Raw genomic sequence first — 17,182 nt, 5'->3', positions numbered from 1 at the left:
ACATATGAAAAGGAGAATCCTGAATAAGTCAGCCTAATATTTTAATTTTCTTTATCTGAATGAATTTATCTTTAATTTTTAAAATGTGTATCCTTCACATTTATAGGGAAAGGAATACATTTTATGGGTACTTACTCTGCCATGAACTTGGAAATTTGTGTATTTACTTTAGTAATTCAAGTAAACCTATTGAATAGGTTAAGAAAAAGGATTCGAAGTTACTGTTGGCATTTTTAGTGTTTATGGTTCACAAGCTCAAAAACACAAATACCTGTTTAATGAAGTATTTTATGTATTTGGAATAAAATATGTATAATATGTAAACTTGTTTTTAAAATTTTAAACTAAATATTTAAAAATTGGTGTGGTTTCATTTCCTATATCTGCCCAGTAAATATATGTGAGTATGTGGTTCACCTTTCAAAACTGTAATATTTACTAGTGTTATAACAAGTTGTATTTCACTTATCTTTGTAAGAGCACTAAAATATAATAGCACCATTTGCCTCTCCCTTTTTAGTTGTGCAAATTATTAAAAGATTTTTCTATAAATAGTAATAATCACAACCTTAAAATGCCTTATGTATTTCATTAAATAAAAGTGTATATATCAGAATATATTATTTTAAATTATTTTTTCCAGGAGAATTGATTCAATGAAGTCTTTCTGCTAGTGATAGAAATCCTGATTAAATTTGAGTTGCTTTAAATCAAATCCTTTCTAATTTAGTTTGTGACTGTGCCACAATTTAATCTCTTTCCAGTCTCTAAGTGGTAACTGAATTTTTTGCTAACCCCAAACCTTGACTCATTACCTACATTCCTAAATATTTCATGTATTTCCTTTAAAAGGCAAGCAACTTTCTTTTAAATGAAAAATAGCCTGTCATATTTTACATTCTATGCCTTTTGGCTTTGAAGACACATTTCCTTGGATAAGTGTTTTGAGTCTGATCTTTCTTGGTGTACAAAGTCTAAGCCTAAAATTATGCCTAATCAATAAATAGTCAGAACCAATGTATTAGTCCCCAAAAATGTTGGGCTTGATCATCATGCATTTTACTTTGAAGAATTTCAAATGAGTCCATAGCCTTTAAAACCTATTAGAACCAGACTCCCTGTTTTTGTTTGTTCTAGTAGAAATGTAATGTGAGCTACATATATAGTTTTAAATTTCCTGCTACCAATATTAAATTAGATGAAATTACTTTTAATAATTCATTTTTAGTCCCATATGTCAAATATTATTTCAGATTTTAAGGAATATAAAAAATATCCATGAGGTATTTAACATTTTAAAACTGTTTTCAAAATTTGGTGTATATTTTAAACCTACAGCGTATCTCCATTAAAGCTATGTAGTTCCTCCATTGCACTAGCCTTTTCTGCAGTGTTTGGTAGCCATTTATGGCTAGCTATATTGGACAACTCAAATCTAAGTGGTTATTTGTGGAAAATTTCTTGGCAAGTTGTACTTTTGATTCAAGGGAACTTCAGTTTCACTTTTTAATTGGGGTCAGTTGTCTAGAGTGATCACAGTGTAATCCACAGTAGCTGCAGTTCCGCTTGTAGAGAGAAGCCCATGTGCCTAGTTGTGTTGTTTCTCCTTATTTCAGACTAAGATAAAACTGTAATAATCTCTACCAGAATTACCTTTCTTTTTTACATGTCATTTTCAATAATATAATGTTTTTTAAAGAAAAGAATGAAACTAGGTTCTGAGATGTTGTACTTTTGCCTTCCGAATAATAATAAGAAATTACTACTTAGGCTAAGATAAAACTGTTACATAGACAAAATTTTGTTCATTATACTTGAAGATGTTATAGTACTTTCTTTTCTCACTCTGTCAATTGATTGTATTTTAATCGTTTTTTGTACTAAGATTTGTGTTTTCTTAAAAATTTCCTGAATCCCAAAATATATTTTATAAAAAGATAACCAAAAGAGTTGATATATATTTCCAGTTTAACATCCAACATGTGTGAAAGTACATGCTTTTGAGCATTCCTTCAGAGTTAGATTTAGCAAATATACATCTAAATGTTAATAGCTCTGGCTAAGGAAAACATTCCAATTAAATAAATTTAAATTAACTTAGGAGATAAATGTAAATAATTCTTTTCATGACTTTGCTAATAGCTCTTTTTTCACTAAAACAAAAATGATCTTCAATTTATTTACATTAACTTGGGACATATTAGATTAAAATAATATTTAGTGATTTATTTGGTTGTATGGGTAATAATTTCAAAAATTCATTTTTACCTTCAATATCCCCTAAATACTCATCCATTATTTTCTTCTATGGCTACTACTCATTTTATTTTTTTTTGATCTTCCAGTATACACCTTGAATTCCCTAGGCCCAATATCTATACCTGTAGTGTCCATGTCTGAGATTCATTCTTTGTTCTAATATTTTGCTTTGTCACCATTTGTATAACTATGTGAGTTGCATCTTCCTTCTGTTTTGTACCAACCTGTAACTGGGATAGATTTTTATTTGCTATTTTTAACTCAAAGCCACAGGTTGTATTCTAGAGCAAAAACTAGAGGACTCCTTGCTAATCTACTTACATACCTCAGGACAGGGGAAGAGATTACCCAAGGGGTTTGATTTTGAGGAAGTAAAGTGAGTTACTCCTTACTTTTTAGGCTACCTTTATTGCACATTTTTCCCTATGCCTTCAAAGCTCTTTTTTTTTTTCAATAAGATGCAGTATGGATCTGATTCTCTGAATTTTGAAGAGCTATTGATACTGTTATAGAGTTTAGTTTTTAAAATTTCCTTGCACTAAGATGTTTCTTCTTTGGGGACATCAAAGGAGTAATTTTCTTAATGCCTCCTAAATTGCAGTATTTGACATAAATGTTCAGATTTAATCTTCAAGTGAGATTCAACATTTAGATTCACAAAGCAGTGACACATAAATCCTTAAAGTTAATTTTATTTCATTCTTACTCATAATGAATTAGGATGTAAAGTGTGGAAATCCATTATCTTTTGGCCTAATTAGACACACACCTAGCCTATGGTTATTTCAAGATAGTTATTCAAACAAATGGAAAGGTTTGTTTACAAAAATAGTTGTACATGTTATCCAAGGGGTTTAGATTTTAAGGAAGTGGGTACTTCCTACTGTTTAGGTTACATTTATTGTACAGTTTTCCCATACCTTCAACGCTTTCTTTATTTTTCATTAAAATTCTGTATGAATCTGATTCTCTAGATTTTGAAGAGCTTTTGATAGTTATACACCTTCATTTTTAAAGTTTCATAGCTTTAGTTGTAGTAGGTAAAACTGGAAAAAAAACAGATACTGACTAATAAGAGATGGATAAACTAACTGTGGTATATACATACAATAGAATACTACTTAGCAATATAGAGAAAAATGAAGTACTGATACACACAAAAACCTGGATGTCTCTTCAACTTTATGTTGAATGAAAGAAGGATACATATTGTATGATTCCATCTTTATGGATTTCTAGAATAGGCAACACTAACTGGGTGATAGAAAATTAGAAGAGTTGTTGCCTGTTAGATTTGAGAATTAATTACATTACAAGGGAAAGTGAGAACTTTCTGGAAAAAGGAAGATGTTCTATATGTTGATTGGAATGTTGGTTACAGGGATGTGTACAATTGCTAACACTTCTCCAATTGTACACTTAATGTTTGTGCATTTCTCTCTCTGTGAATTTTGTGTTGATTTTCAAAACAGAATGTAGATGTTAACAAGTTTACAAAAACAAAAGGAAAATGTTAGCCAGCCAAAAGGGAGGGAAGTAAAAAGGATGTAAAGGTAGAGGCAGACATAGAAGCACTTGCAGTTTACATCTTGCGTTGCAGGGCAAGGAGATACTGACTCTGTATTTAGATTTATAAAAATAATATTATCAAAAATTGTGTAAAGAATGAATAGCGTAAGTTGTTAAGAAAACAATATTTTATTTGATTTGGAGCCATCATGTGACCTAAAATAAGAAAAGAGTAAAAGAGGTTGCTTATTGGGAATGGAACAGAATGGAATGGTGAAGGAAGGCATGGGTAATTGCTTGAGTGAGCAAGGCTTTTCACATAGATCTTTGATGGAAATAAAATTTTAAAGCATGATTTCCATGTTGTCCTAGGGATAACATTCAAAAGCTTTATCTTTCCTGGTCTGGAGCCCACCTTCTCCTCCAGCCTCATCTTTTGTCAGCCTCCCCTCTTCCTTATACTCCTCCTCCATCCACAGTCTTCAGGTTGCCAGAATGATGATTCTGTTTTCTTCTGGGCTCTTGGACATGCTGTTACCTCCATTTCAAACACTTTTCCACAACCTTGTGGTTCACACTTAGGTCTCATGCTTGTTTGCTCCAGAATTTTTTGCCTTGTTTTGTGTTCTCTAACTTTTTATCTATATGTATCTCCCATAAGCTTCATAGTATAGATTTTGGAAAATAACTGTAAGCAGAAAATAATCATAAGCAGGAACCCTAAGTGTGTCCTCTTGAAGGTTGCATCCTCAACAAGTAGCACAGTGGCCCGGGGTGTAGTTGATTTCCAGGGACATATTTTAAATGAATCAACAGTTTGAACTGTTAAAATAGTGGCATGAACTTAAGAAGTTATTTAACCATTGACTTCTAGGTCTTTTGCTGTGTGTAGGCAACTCAAAAGATGATAGATCAGTGGATACAAATTCTTGGAGTAAGATTTCTGAGGATACAGAGTAAAGGCAGTGATTGTCAGAGTCTACTTTCTGAAAATGAGTTATATCTACTACTACCAGGTCAGTAATCCAGTGCTGACCTGGTCAGACCTTGAAGGGTCCAAGAATTCCTTGCCTGTTCTGTGTATTAGCAGCTTCCTCCCTGTTAACTACTTTCCAGTTAAATCAAAACCCAGAGACAAACTACAGGTGACTACTATACAACACGAAGCTTTTACATAGTCTTCTATTTATTAATGACTGAAAGTTCCTTTTTTAAAAAAATGTTAGAATGCACTTAGAAATTCTGTTATATAAAATACTATGTAGTACTGAAAAATCAACACAAAACAAAACTTCAAGTCATATAAATGTATATTAACATTGGAAAATACTCAGTATTTACCCGCTTATTGTCCTTCTTGTAAACTGTTGACAAAGGACACAAATATTTCTCAGTATGAAACAATGTGTGATTTCAACTGCCCTACTCTGAAACAAACTTTAGAACTGATTATAGGAAGTTAAGTATTTATAGGCCATTGTTTCATACAAAGAAAGGATTACTTGACTCGATTACTAATATATACAGTTTCTGTTTCTGTTATAAAATCTTTACTCTCAATCTATTTGTAAATTATTTCGTTGGCTGGATAAATGTAAATGTACTCATAAAATACCTAATTTTTTCTGTAATTTATTCTTAAAGCTTATTGGAGCTGTCATCAAAAAAGTTAGTATACCTAATTGGAAAACAGAGGATGCATCATCTGGAACTAAAAACTTCAAATTTTAGAATAAAGCGTACTTTTCCAAAAATCTACATATTCATTGAAATACTGAACTGTGTTTGTTATTCAAAATAACACTCATAAAAATGATCTTACTAAAAATAATACTCATAAAACCTATCTGCCTATCTATTAACTTACAAATCTGTAAGTTAAGTTAAAATGCTTATATTGAGCAAAACATTTTCAGAAAAATAAAATAAATTCTCTGACAATTATGGCAAAATTATCTTTCCAGATCCTACGTCCAAATTTTAAATAATTTCTCTCTATATGTGTCTGTGTCGCTACATGTATGTAAGCATGTCTACATAGACATTAAAGTATCAGGAACACATTTCAGGTTATATAAGATAATTATATCCTTTCTCAGTGGACCCAATACAAATCTCATCTGTTTAGCTTTTATATTAGTCAATATTTGAAACCGTATCTGGGCTACATTAATATAGGGTGTTAGTTATTGAAGACTTATGTCTGAAGAACAATGAAGAAGTTGAATTTCTCATTCTTATACAGGTAAATACTTTTTCCTTTGGGAGATGTAATTTGCTTTCTCCCATTGGATTCATATGTGAAGGAATTTTTCTCATGTTTTATTGAATGTAAAAATATTAGTACTCTTTGCAAAAGTCATTTAGCTTTGCTCTTTTAAATCTCAATTTTATTTTTAATCAAATTAATATATATGTCTAATTTAAAGGTTGGTAGTTTTACAAGGTTTATGACAAATGTAGCAGTACTCTGCCCCTTTTCTCCTCACAGCCATCCTCTTATTCTTTATTTAGGGTAACCACTTCCAACATTTTTAGCTGCTTTTTTCTCAGACCTCCCTCTGTGTTTCTAAATAGCTTTGTTTCTTCATGTTTCTGTTCTGTGTAATGTCTTCTTATTTCCTACTATGCAAAATGGGAATAATTTTTAAATGTCTTTTCCTCCACCTTTTCAGTTGGTTATGTACATTCTCAGTTAAATCAGTACTTAGTGCTTTTCTTTGCCAATAACCCTCTCGCAAACATGGTGAAGGTTCCTGAAACCCACAGGACTTTCTGTAAGAAGTGCAGCAAGCACCAACCGCAGAAAGTGACACAGAGCAAGGAGGGCAAGAAGTCTCTGGGTGCCCAGGGCAAGCAGCGGTATAATAGGAAGCAGAGAGGGTAGGGTGGGCAGACTAAGCCAATTTTCTGGAAAAGGGTAAAAAACTACAAAGAAGATTGTTCTGACGCTTGAATGTGTTGATTCTAACTGCAGATCTTAGAAAGTGCTGACTATTAAGAAATGCAAACACTTTGAACTGGGAGGAGAAAAGAGAAAGGGCCAAGAGATACAATGCAAAGCTTTATGTTTTGTTTTATTAAGAAGATGATAAAATTTTGAGGTTATGTTCATTCACAAAAAAGGTCAACATTTAGTACTAAAATTATGGCTATGAAAATATTATTCATTATTGATAACATTTCTTAACAGTGTTTTATTTTACCTGGAGCTAATATGTGATTCACTTTCTCTGTCCTTTTTTAAATTATTCATTCTAAACTCCCTATCAGAAATGTAAACTTGACAATAATTTCATAAAAATCAGGTTTCTGTCATGTCGCTGTTTCTATTTTTGTTTTCTTGGAGACATTTCCCATGTAGCCGTGTCACAGCTGTTTGTCCTCTTGTTCTGATCTGGATTAGTTGCTGTGTAATTCTCCTGGACATCTGTTACGCATAAATCCCTCCACTGACATCCTGAAAATTCCCTTTGCTTCCTTCTTGTCTTGGGTTCCCACCTGTCTGATCTCATGCCTTCCCCTTTCTTAGTTTCCTCTCATTTTAGACAGGCTTATCTTATAACTTCCAGAAAAGATTATAGATTTTGAAGTATATTTTTGAGATTTTATGTGGTGTACAACTGTTCTTATTCTGATATCACATTTGATTGAAGTTTGGCTTGGTATAAAAATAATAGATGCAAAATATTTGTCCCCAAAATTTTGAAGCCATTTTCTTTCTGCATTCAGTTGTTGTGAAGTATGATGCTATTCTGTTACCTCACATTTTGGTTTTGGACTGCTTTTTTATTGTTTTGTTGTTTTCTTGGATTAAAGCTGTTAGGGATTTCTCTTTGTCCTCAGTGTTCTGAAATTTTACATTGATGTGCCTTAAGCTGGATTGTTTATTGTGAAATTAATTGTGAAATAATTAGTAAACCCTTTCTATCTGGTGACTCATATACTTCAGCTCTAGTGTATTTTCTGAAACATTTTCCTTGGTGATTCTCCTGGTATTCTGTTTTGCATTTCTGGAGCTCCTCTAATATGGATATTAAACCAATTTGGTAGATCTTATGATTTTCTTAGCATTTCTTTCTAATTTACATCTTTTTCTCTCTCTTGTTACCACTTTGTGAGATTTCTTCAACTTTATCTTACATCTCCTTTATTGGATATATTATTTCTGCTCTTATTTTTAATTTCCACACAATTTTTTTATAATACCCTGTTCTTGTTTCATGTTTGCCTATATCCCTTATTGATTACAGTTTTCTAAACTTTTCTTCTGTTCTGGGAATTTTGCCTTTTTTCTTGTTTCCTTGGTCCCTGTTTTGATTGTGCATTCACACTTGCACATGAGGCAAAGTCACCTGATATTCATGGGTAGAACTTGTTGATTGGTAATCTTCACTCTATTACCACTTAGTCATTCTTAATCATTTTATTTCTAATATACATTGAACTCTATAGCTTTATCTGTCTGTATATACCAAACTACCAGTCACTGTAAATATTTTACCTTGTGCTTGTCAATTTGCTGAGAAGGAATATTCTGAATGCCTTCCTACTAGGCTGTGACATTCTCAGAACTGAGCAGGGCAGGGTGGTTGGGGTGCATGGTAAGGGTGGGAGATTACTTTTCAGTACATAGAGATTCACTAGACATTTGCTTAGTCCCTGTTTTCTCTATGATACCCTAGCTCTTGCCTCTCCCTGGTATCATTTATACTTCAGTTCAACTTTTTAGGAGACTGAACAGCCATTCTTTTACCTGGTGGAAGAGGTGTAGTCATCAGGTTGCTCAGAAGATTGACTCTAAGGGCCTAAATGCTTCTTAGATGGTAAATCAACCATCCTTCTTAGGCCCACCCTTGCCACTCTCTTCTCAAATACAAAAATGCCCTGTATTCCTACATTTGTCTGGTTTCTGTCAAGTGAATTCGCCTGTTTTTTGGCAGTAACTCCTTACTACCCCTTTTTGGCACTGAACTTTCAGCATTCTTGGCTCTGTTAAGTCAGCTATCCCTCACTGTTCTGCATCTTCAGCAGTCACAATTTTCACTTTCTCTGCCTCCCTCACTCCTTTCTTTGACACTGTCACCATTCTTATTCTTGTTGCTCTCCAAAGTTTATGCTTTTTTAAGCCTCTTTTTTTTTTTTATCACTTTTATGTCATTATAGGAGCAAGTGGAGGTTAACTTATTTAACTAGGAGTTTTAAAGATTTTAAGAGATTTAAAAGGTTGGATTTCATATCTTCTCAACATACTCATGAACTGAGTCTATGTTGAGTGTGCATCTGCCTCTCTACTTTCTGTGTGGTAGCTAACAATCCTAGTGTTACCAAACTGTATCCTGAGTGCATAAAGATAAACAGCTGGACTCGATACAAGGTCAGCTTCAGTTTCAGTGGGGGCGCATTTGTAGTGAAAAGTAGGGAGTAGGCATAGAAGAATGTTGGAGCAGAGGACACATGTCTTCCAAGAAGACTTGCAGAGCATATATTCTTTTTTTCCTATCTAGTGTTTCTCTATAGTAACAGAAAGCATTGTGAGGCAAACAGTGTTTGTACTTAATGAGAGTTACATGGGAGATGCCTTCCCAACTCTGTATACATTCATTCACTAGTACTAACTAAGCACTAGTGTGATCCAGGCACTGTTGTAAGCAGTGGGATACAGTAGAAAATAAAACGGACAAAAATCCATATGCCTTCATGGGACTTAAACTTATATATGTTTCTTGTAACTATACAGTGAATTCTGGACATTTGAGAGAAATGCCAACGTTTTTGAAAGTCTGTTTTCACTTAATGTGTACCACTGGAGCATATATATTACTTAAAAAATAGACATGTAACAAGTCAAGAGCTACAATCATCTGAAGGCCAGGCTTGGGGTGGCTTCCAAGATGTTTCATTCTCAAGGTGCTAGTTGTTGTCAAAAGGCCTTTGTTCTTCCTCATCTGGGCCTCTTCATGCTTGAGTGAATTTATGACATGGTAGGCTTCTTCCAGAGTGAGCAAGCCAAGAAAACAAGGCAGAAGCCACTATGTTATCTATGACCTAGCCTCAGATGCCACAATCCCTCACTTTCACAGCACTCCATTATTTAGAGAGATCAGCTAGCTCTATTCATTGTGGGAGAAGATATACAGTGGTATGAATTCCAGGAGGCAAGAGTCACAGCAGGTCATACTGAAAGTTGGCTACTTACTGGTTCTCTCTCAATTATTAGGTTATCTCTGTCTTTGTCTGTTATGGCTGCTATAATGGAATACTGTACTCTGGGTATCTTAGAAGCAACAGAATGTTGCTCACAGTTTTGGAGGCTGGGAAGTCCATGATCAAGACACCAGCAGATTTGGTGTCTGGTGAGGAACTGTTTCCTGGTTCACAGATGGCCATCTCTGTGCTGCATTCTCATATGGCAGAATGAGCAAGGGGACCCTTTGGGACTCTTTCATAAGAGCTCTCACAAACATTCAGTCTACAGAGCTTTCAGGCTTGAGTGGCTCAGATTGGTGCCCTTAGATGAACTAAATCTTATGGTGTTACTTGTGATGAATCAAAATTAAAAATACTAGTTTCTTGGAAGCTATTTATAAAGCTTAGTTTAACCCAGCAACCTATATAATTTGGTATAACATAATTCAATCGTTGGCTAATGAAGGACTCTATAAAGGAATTAAACTTAAAATTACCTATTCAGATGTTAATAAAGTGCACCTACATTGTGGACGTCTGGTGTTTCATCTGGGTAGGCCAGATCATCAGGCCATACCAGAACAGACACTTCTGTTTGGAAGAGCCAGTACTTTGAACTGAATAGAATGTGTTTTAGGTGTGTTTTCTTATTTAAAAAAGTGGTCATTAGAAATATGGGATCATCAAGAATATCAGAGACTACCAAGTAAAGTGAAATTAAAGGAGGACATAGAGGATCTTGATTTTTTTTCTTCAATATACATTTGTATTTTTCATCCTAATACTACTAGTAGTCATAATTCTGCATGAAATATTGTTTCAGGATGATGGGATATTGGCCTCTCCCTTGCTGAGAAATAGTTGCTTTAATCATGACTGCCTTAAAAATTGGTGAAGATTTACTATTCCCTACATCACACTGTTGGAGCTACAGGTGCGCTCTTGGAAATTTTAATATCCTCTAAACGCAAACTTTTTTTTAAAGAAAGTTGTAATTGTAATTTTAAGTCCACTGAAAACCAATATAATTAGGGTACAACATATTCTGTCTTGCAGTAGATTTTAGAAACATGCAAATGAGACACACTATTTTCCATGGTCATTTGATTTTCATTTGGGTGTTTTAAATTTAATGAGATTTTCCTCAAGCTGATGCCATGTTTTATTGTGGAACAAGTTCTTTTTTCTTTTCATGAGCACAGTTGTCAATTGCAAATACATGTTGATATTTTGTGATGAGGAAGGATCCCTAGTTCAATGTAGTTTTATTTCCTCCCTCTTGCTAGGACAAAATGAATTCTTCCAGTCATATCATAGCCTATAGATACATTATTTCTATGGCAGGAATGCATTGCCAAAAAGAAATCATCAAGCTTTTTATGGAACTCAAACAGTTCATGTAGGTAGGAAGTGTAAGACTTACTGCCATATGCTCCTCTAATCTTGAGTTCTCCACATTAAATTAGTTGAAATTTTAACATGTATCCTCCATACCTTTGTAGCAGAACTTTTTGGAAAACTGAAAAGTATACTGGAGATTAAAGGGGAGATATTTTTGTGTACCTTCCTATGGGGATTTAAGATTGGACTGTTGAATCCTGAACTATGTTTCCATAGAAATTGGTTTAATAGGTGTTCTGTGGATAAAAAAATCTGTGATTATGTAAATTCAGGAAATCATAAATCTGTAAACAAAGTTAAACAGTCTCCCTGACTGCAGGTGGTCAAACAGCACATGATCATCATGCATCACCAAAAAGGAGTATTTTATGTGACTCCCCAACTGCAGGGAGCTCTTTTTCCTCCAGGAGAATGTCATGTGGTCTGTGTCTACCGAACAAATTCTGGGAAACACCTTTCTACATATCTCTCATTTATTGCAAACCGAAATTCATCATGGTTCTTGATATTTTGATCAAGGTGTGACCTCTAAAAAGTGCATCATATGGGCCACCATGCAGTTTTCATCAGTGCCAATTCTAAAGAAAAGGCAATATTTGATATGTTAATTAGTGATGAAGCTGAATATAAGATGCCTGAGTCTAAAATTAGTTTTAATTACTTCTATATATAAGACACTGAGTACACTTAGCTCACCGCCTAAGCTAAAGTTAAATGCATTGAGATTTTGAATTCCCTTTTATAGTCTCCATGCTTCAGTAACATTTAAAATATTTATGGAACAAATCAAACTGGGCTTGTTTACTCTGTGCTAGGCCATGGACTAAGAGCGTTATGAACATGAACTCATAAATGGTGATGACACTGTGGCTTAAAGAAGCTCAGTAAACTGGTCCAGTGTCCCACTTCTGGTAACATAGTAATGCAAGGACTCAAACCCAGTTCAGCCTAGCTTCATACAAGCTCCTACAAGCTCCTACCTACCTACCTCCTGCCAAATATGGGCAGGGATAGAATGCAAGTAATTAGTTGTTAAGTCTGCTTAAAGAAAGAGTATCCTGATTTATGTGAAAATAATGGGATCTAAACTGAATTTTTAAAAAGATGATGTTAATTAGAATATAACATGTAGTCACTCAGAATTATCTCTGAGGATGACATTGGCTTTAGGTGTTGGCTATCAGAGAGTAAATACCCCTGAAGAATTAGATTGAGATGATAGAAAAGATATATTTCTAAACAAATTGTCTTAAGCATATGAAAGTATATTTTAGCAGAGATTTTGTTAGTTTTTTTTTAAACTTGTCAAGTTAGCATTTCTTGGGGAGGCATTATAGTGGAAAGGGTCTTAGACATTTTTAATCTCCATTTTGTCACTTACTAGAGGCTGTTTTAGGCAAGTGTTTTTTTGTTTTGTTTTGTTTTTACCTCTTTGGAGCCTGAGTTTCCTTCAGTAAAGAGGGTATAGTAGTATGTATTTTATAGGATTGCTGTAAATGGTAAGTGAAAGAACTTAAAAAAGCAGATAGTATAGGGCAAAGAGCGAATATCAAATAAATGATATTTACCTTCCCCTTTTCCCTACTTTAGTAATATTTAAAATTTTTATTATTGAAATTAACTGATTTTATATATATATATATATATATATATATATATATATATATATACACATTTAAAACACAAGATAAATAATATCTGGGACCTTCTACAACTGCATGGCATCCTCCTGAAAAACTAATTTATAGTTTGAAGATCTTTGAAGCTTGACTAAGAATTGTCTTTAACTCCTTTTTTACTTGATTCTAAGACTGATATTTTTCCTCATTTAGCATTTTCAGAAATGGCCAGAAAAGCTGTTCACTCATTAATTCATTAGTGAGACTTGTGATCAGTGTCATCTTAGAATCAAAGAAATACAGTAGAAAACATAATGGGTAATGAAGCCAAAAGTGTTGTAATTTATCATGTATACAGCTGTCATTTTCTCCATTTCATTGAAAAACTCAGGTTCAAAAAGGCTGCCTAGCAATGGGTAGAGAGAGGACTTCTGATTGCATTTGTCGAAGAAGGTCATCTTTACTTAACATTTAACACTAGCCCTTAACTCCACAAAGAATAAATCCAACTGGACCAAATTAGAAATAAGGTACATGCACAGTAGATGAGAAAACCCTTTTTTTTTTTTGGTATGTGTAATATTTTTAAATCTTGACATGAAACAAAGAAGAATCATGAAATGTATTTCTCAAAGGCCTTTAGAAATGGGTAATTTGCAGGGTAGACCATTTAGAGAGGCAGTTGGTCTTCAGTGATTAGTGTGATATTATAACTTTTGTCAAGTAAAAAGTTGTAGTAAATCCACAGTGCATTCATATCACTAAGGTGGCTCAATATTGGTAGCAATGTGTAAAGGAAAATCTGGCCATTGGAGAAAAGTAGGTGTCTATATTGGATGGTAAATGCCAATGCAAACATATCTGTTACTTTGTTCTGTAAATGTACATTTGCAAAATATAAGAGTCAAAGCTTCCTTTTCCCTGTGTCATTTATAGACAAACACAGGCTAATGAAATAGCCAAGGAGGATTTTAGCCTCTCAGGATGAAATATCTGAAGAATAATGATATATATTCTGCCTTGAAGGCTGTAATCAATCTTTATTGAAAAGAATCTAGAATGAAGACATGCAGGGTTTTTTGGACAATCCTACCTCATTATATTTTGCATTTATCTGCCATCTTCTTAGCTCTTTTGGTCATTGGGGGTTATGACATTTACTTAGAGTGATTTTTTTTTTTGTTTTTACAAAGGAAGATAAATAAACCTACAATATTAAATCACGTCCTTGTTTCTTCATTTTCTTTGGATACCTATAAAGATTCAATGTTGAACATCATTCAAAACTTAAGTAAAACACTAGGCTAGGAAAGGCTAATGGCTTAAAGCATTTGTTCACTCTTTGGAAAAAAAACACTTTCATTTTTAACTGCAACTTTATGACCAACTCTGAAACACACCTTAGTATTTTTTATACTAAAGTTTGTGTAAACATGACTGATTGTATGTGTGTGTGTGTGTATGTGTGTTGTGTGTAAAGAAATTTTCAAGAAAATGAACATTCTAAGTTCAAGGTCTGATTTTAAATACTGATCATATTAATACATTTTGTATAAAGTATGACCTTAATGTCTGTTTTCCTTTCATTCATGCCCCCAGATGACTTTCTAGCTAGGACACCACTGGAGCAGGGCTGTTGGAAAAAAAAATGAGAGCTCCTCTCCCATTACACAGCACAGCGCTTCCGGGTATTTCCTATTTTGAGCAGCTGTAGGATCTGACTGACACAGCAGGATGCCTCAGAATATCTTTATGTAGGAGAACTCTCTCTCTCATTCCTTCTCTCTTTTTTTAATCTTTTCTACATTCCCAAAAAATCAAAACAGGAGTTGCAGAGTTTGTGTTTTTCTATAAATTTAACCTTAGAAAAAAAATTTTATTTGCATTCTGCCACAATGAAGTACATCCAGATTCTAATCTTCCTTTTGCCCATAAAAAGAGACACAAAAAAAGATGAATATAAAATAAACCTGTTATGTAAAGAATAATATTAAATGTGAAAAGATAAAATCAATATATTCCCAACTCTGACAACTCTACTTTATTCAACTCCAGTCCCTCTTACATAATTTTATAAGTACTGAGTATATGTGGTGCTTATACACATAGCTCTCTTAAACAGATATACAGCCATGATAATTATGGTAATAAAACTGATAAAATTTTTAAACTATCAATTGCTCCATCACCTGAATATAAACACTCACAAAATGAAAAATCTAAAGTAAATTTATTAGGATTTCTCCTCTATCCTGAACCTAGAACTGATTAACTAAAATCTAAGAGAAAATGTGTCTTCCTAAAGCTCATGTATAATGTTTGTTGTAATTATTATTTTTGTTTAGTTTAACCTCTTGGCAAAGTCATGGTAATCTTTCTGTGTGGTATTTTTGTTCAAAGGTTCTTCCTTGCTCAGAAACCTTTGACATCTCCCATGCCTTAATGCCAGTTTTAATTTTTTTGTTTGGTATTCAAGGCCTTACCAAAGCCCATCCTGTTAGCTTTTCTCCACTCTTTCATCCTGCTTCCTAAGCTCACCAAGCTCTCCGCCTTTCTTCAAAGTGTGATGCTTTCAGTGTCTTTGAAATGCCCCCTCATCACTTTCCTGCTCAGCAAATTCTGATTATTCTCAAAGCTCGGCTCAGATTTCCCCTCTAGTGAAGAGTTCTTGTACACTTTCTTCTGTTTCTGGACCGAATTACCTTCTCCTCTGCATTCCTCCACTGCTTTATGTAAAAAGTGTGGCATATGTTACACTATTATTATAGATACTTGCTTTTCTGTTGGAGAGGAAATACAATATATTGTTTATCTTTCCATCACTAGAACCTGACATAGTAAAAGAGGTAAATAAATGAATTGAATTATAGATTTATATATGGTTGTCAACAGCCATTTTAATAAATGAGAGATAAAATATCCAAAATGTCTTCTATTTTATAGGAGTGTAATAATCTTAATGTTTAAGTGGATGGGCTCCTTGGATAGTTGATATTTCTAGTAGTCTCTAGAATTCCTAAAGAAATTTACATTGCTACCATGTTTAATGATAGCCTTAATCCCACTGGTGGGCTTCTTAAAAGTTCCTTTTAAAATTAATTTAACTAGCTAAAATATATCATACCATTTTCTCTGACCTGATTGTTCTAAAGGTCCTATTTCCATAAGATCTTCCAGCAGAAGTAATTTAGGACTGATGCCTCCCCAAAAGCCTTTTGTATAGTTGATGGCACTGAAGTGGAGCCAGAAAAAGGTAAAGAATGAGGCTAACTACCACTTTGCCAAAGAACCAGACGGACAGGCTGAAAAGTGACTTCCCTTTGACTAAAGAAAATCACATTCCACTAGAGGCAACACATTTTCAGGTTGGTGATCGTCCAACTTTATATCTGGAAGGAGAGTGATTTACTGGAAGGAGAGTAGCCTTTCAGAGAAGTAAACTTTTGTCTGAGTTTGGACTGAACAATCCAGGCCTATCTTGCCCATCTTGAAGTAGGTAATTAAAGCTCTTTTGGTCTGTAAGAGAAAAACTCCCAGGGAATTTTAAAATGCCTTTTTTCTTGTGAAATATGACAGTTTGCAGAAGCCTTTTCTTCTTCCATTTACTCTTTCAATGAGGAAACTTATCTTCTTGACAAAAATTGTATTAAGAAGCAGCTGCAGCCATTTCCCCTTAGGCAGCATTCTGGGGGAATATTTGAGGGAAAAACACCCTGAAGATAAATGCGTTCCATAGTAGCCTCAGGCATAAGAAATAAAGGCGGTCCCTTTATTTTTTATTCTCTGAGTATTTCTGTGAATTAGCTGGTTAGCCCAAGTCAAAAACCAACAAAACTTTAGGATTAGGAGTAGTTGCCAATCAGCAGTATTTCTTGTCCTAGTTAGTTTTGGGTGTGTGTGGCCGGGCTGGGGCTGGGGGGTCTGACTGGTTAAGGTTCTTTACTCTGTTTCCAGGTTCCGGGCAGTATGAGTGGTGCCCTTTTATGATCTGGAGTGAGGCTGAGAAGCTGAATGAATTTGTACCCTATAAATCTGTCCTTTTCAGGAAATCCCTCTTCAGTCTCAGGCTGCAGATCTTGGATCAATAGTAACTATTATTAAAGTCCTTTCTGAAATTGTATTTAGGTGCTCAGATTTCTCTTCACAATGTGCTGGGATTCTCCTGTTCATTGTACCCCACTTTCCCCCACTTTCCCCTGCTTTCC

General features: G+C 34.1%; 1 protein-coding gene and 1 pseudogene across 4 annotated transcripts in view; both read left to right on the top strand.

The window, feature by feature from the left end:
• OXR1 (oxidation resistance 1) overlaps positions 1–17,182 on the top strand; it is a 494,380-nt gene that overhangs the window by 25,433 nt on the left and 451,765 nt on the right. The gene's annotated exons all lie outside the window — the stretch shown is intronic.
• On the top strand, positions 6,346–6,860 carry LOC118907571 (60S ribosomal protein L36a-like; annotated as a pseudogene).

Source organism: Manis pentadactyla, chromosome 3 (assembly GCF_030020395.1).
Source record: "Manis pentadactyla isolate mManPen7 chromosome 3, mManPen7.hap1, whole genome shotgun sequence".
In the NCBI taxonomy this organism is placed as follows: domain Eukaryota; kingdom Metazoa; phylum Chordata; class Mammalia; order Pholidota; family Manidae; genus Manis; species Manis pentadactyla.
Note: the sequence above shows the minus strand (reverse complement) of the source record. Positions and strands in the feature narration are given on the sequence as shown.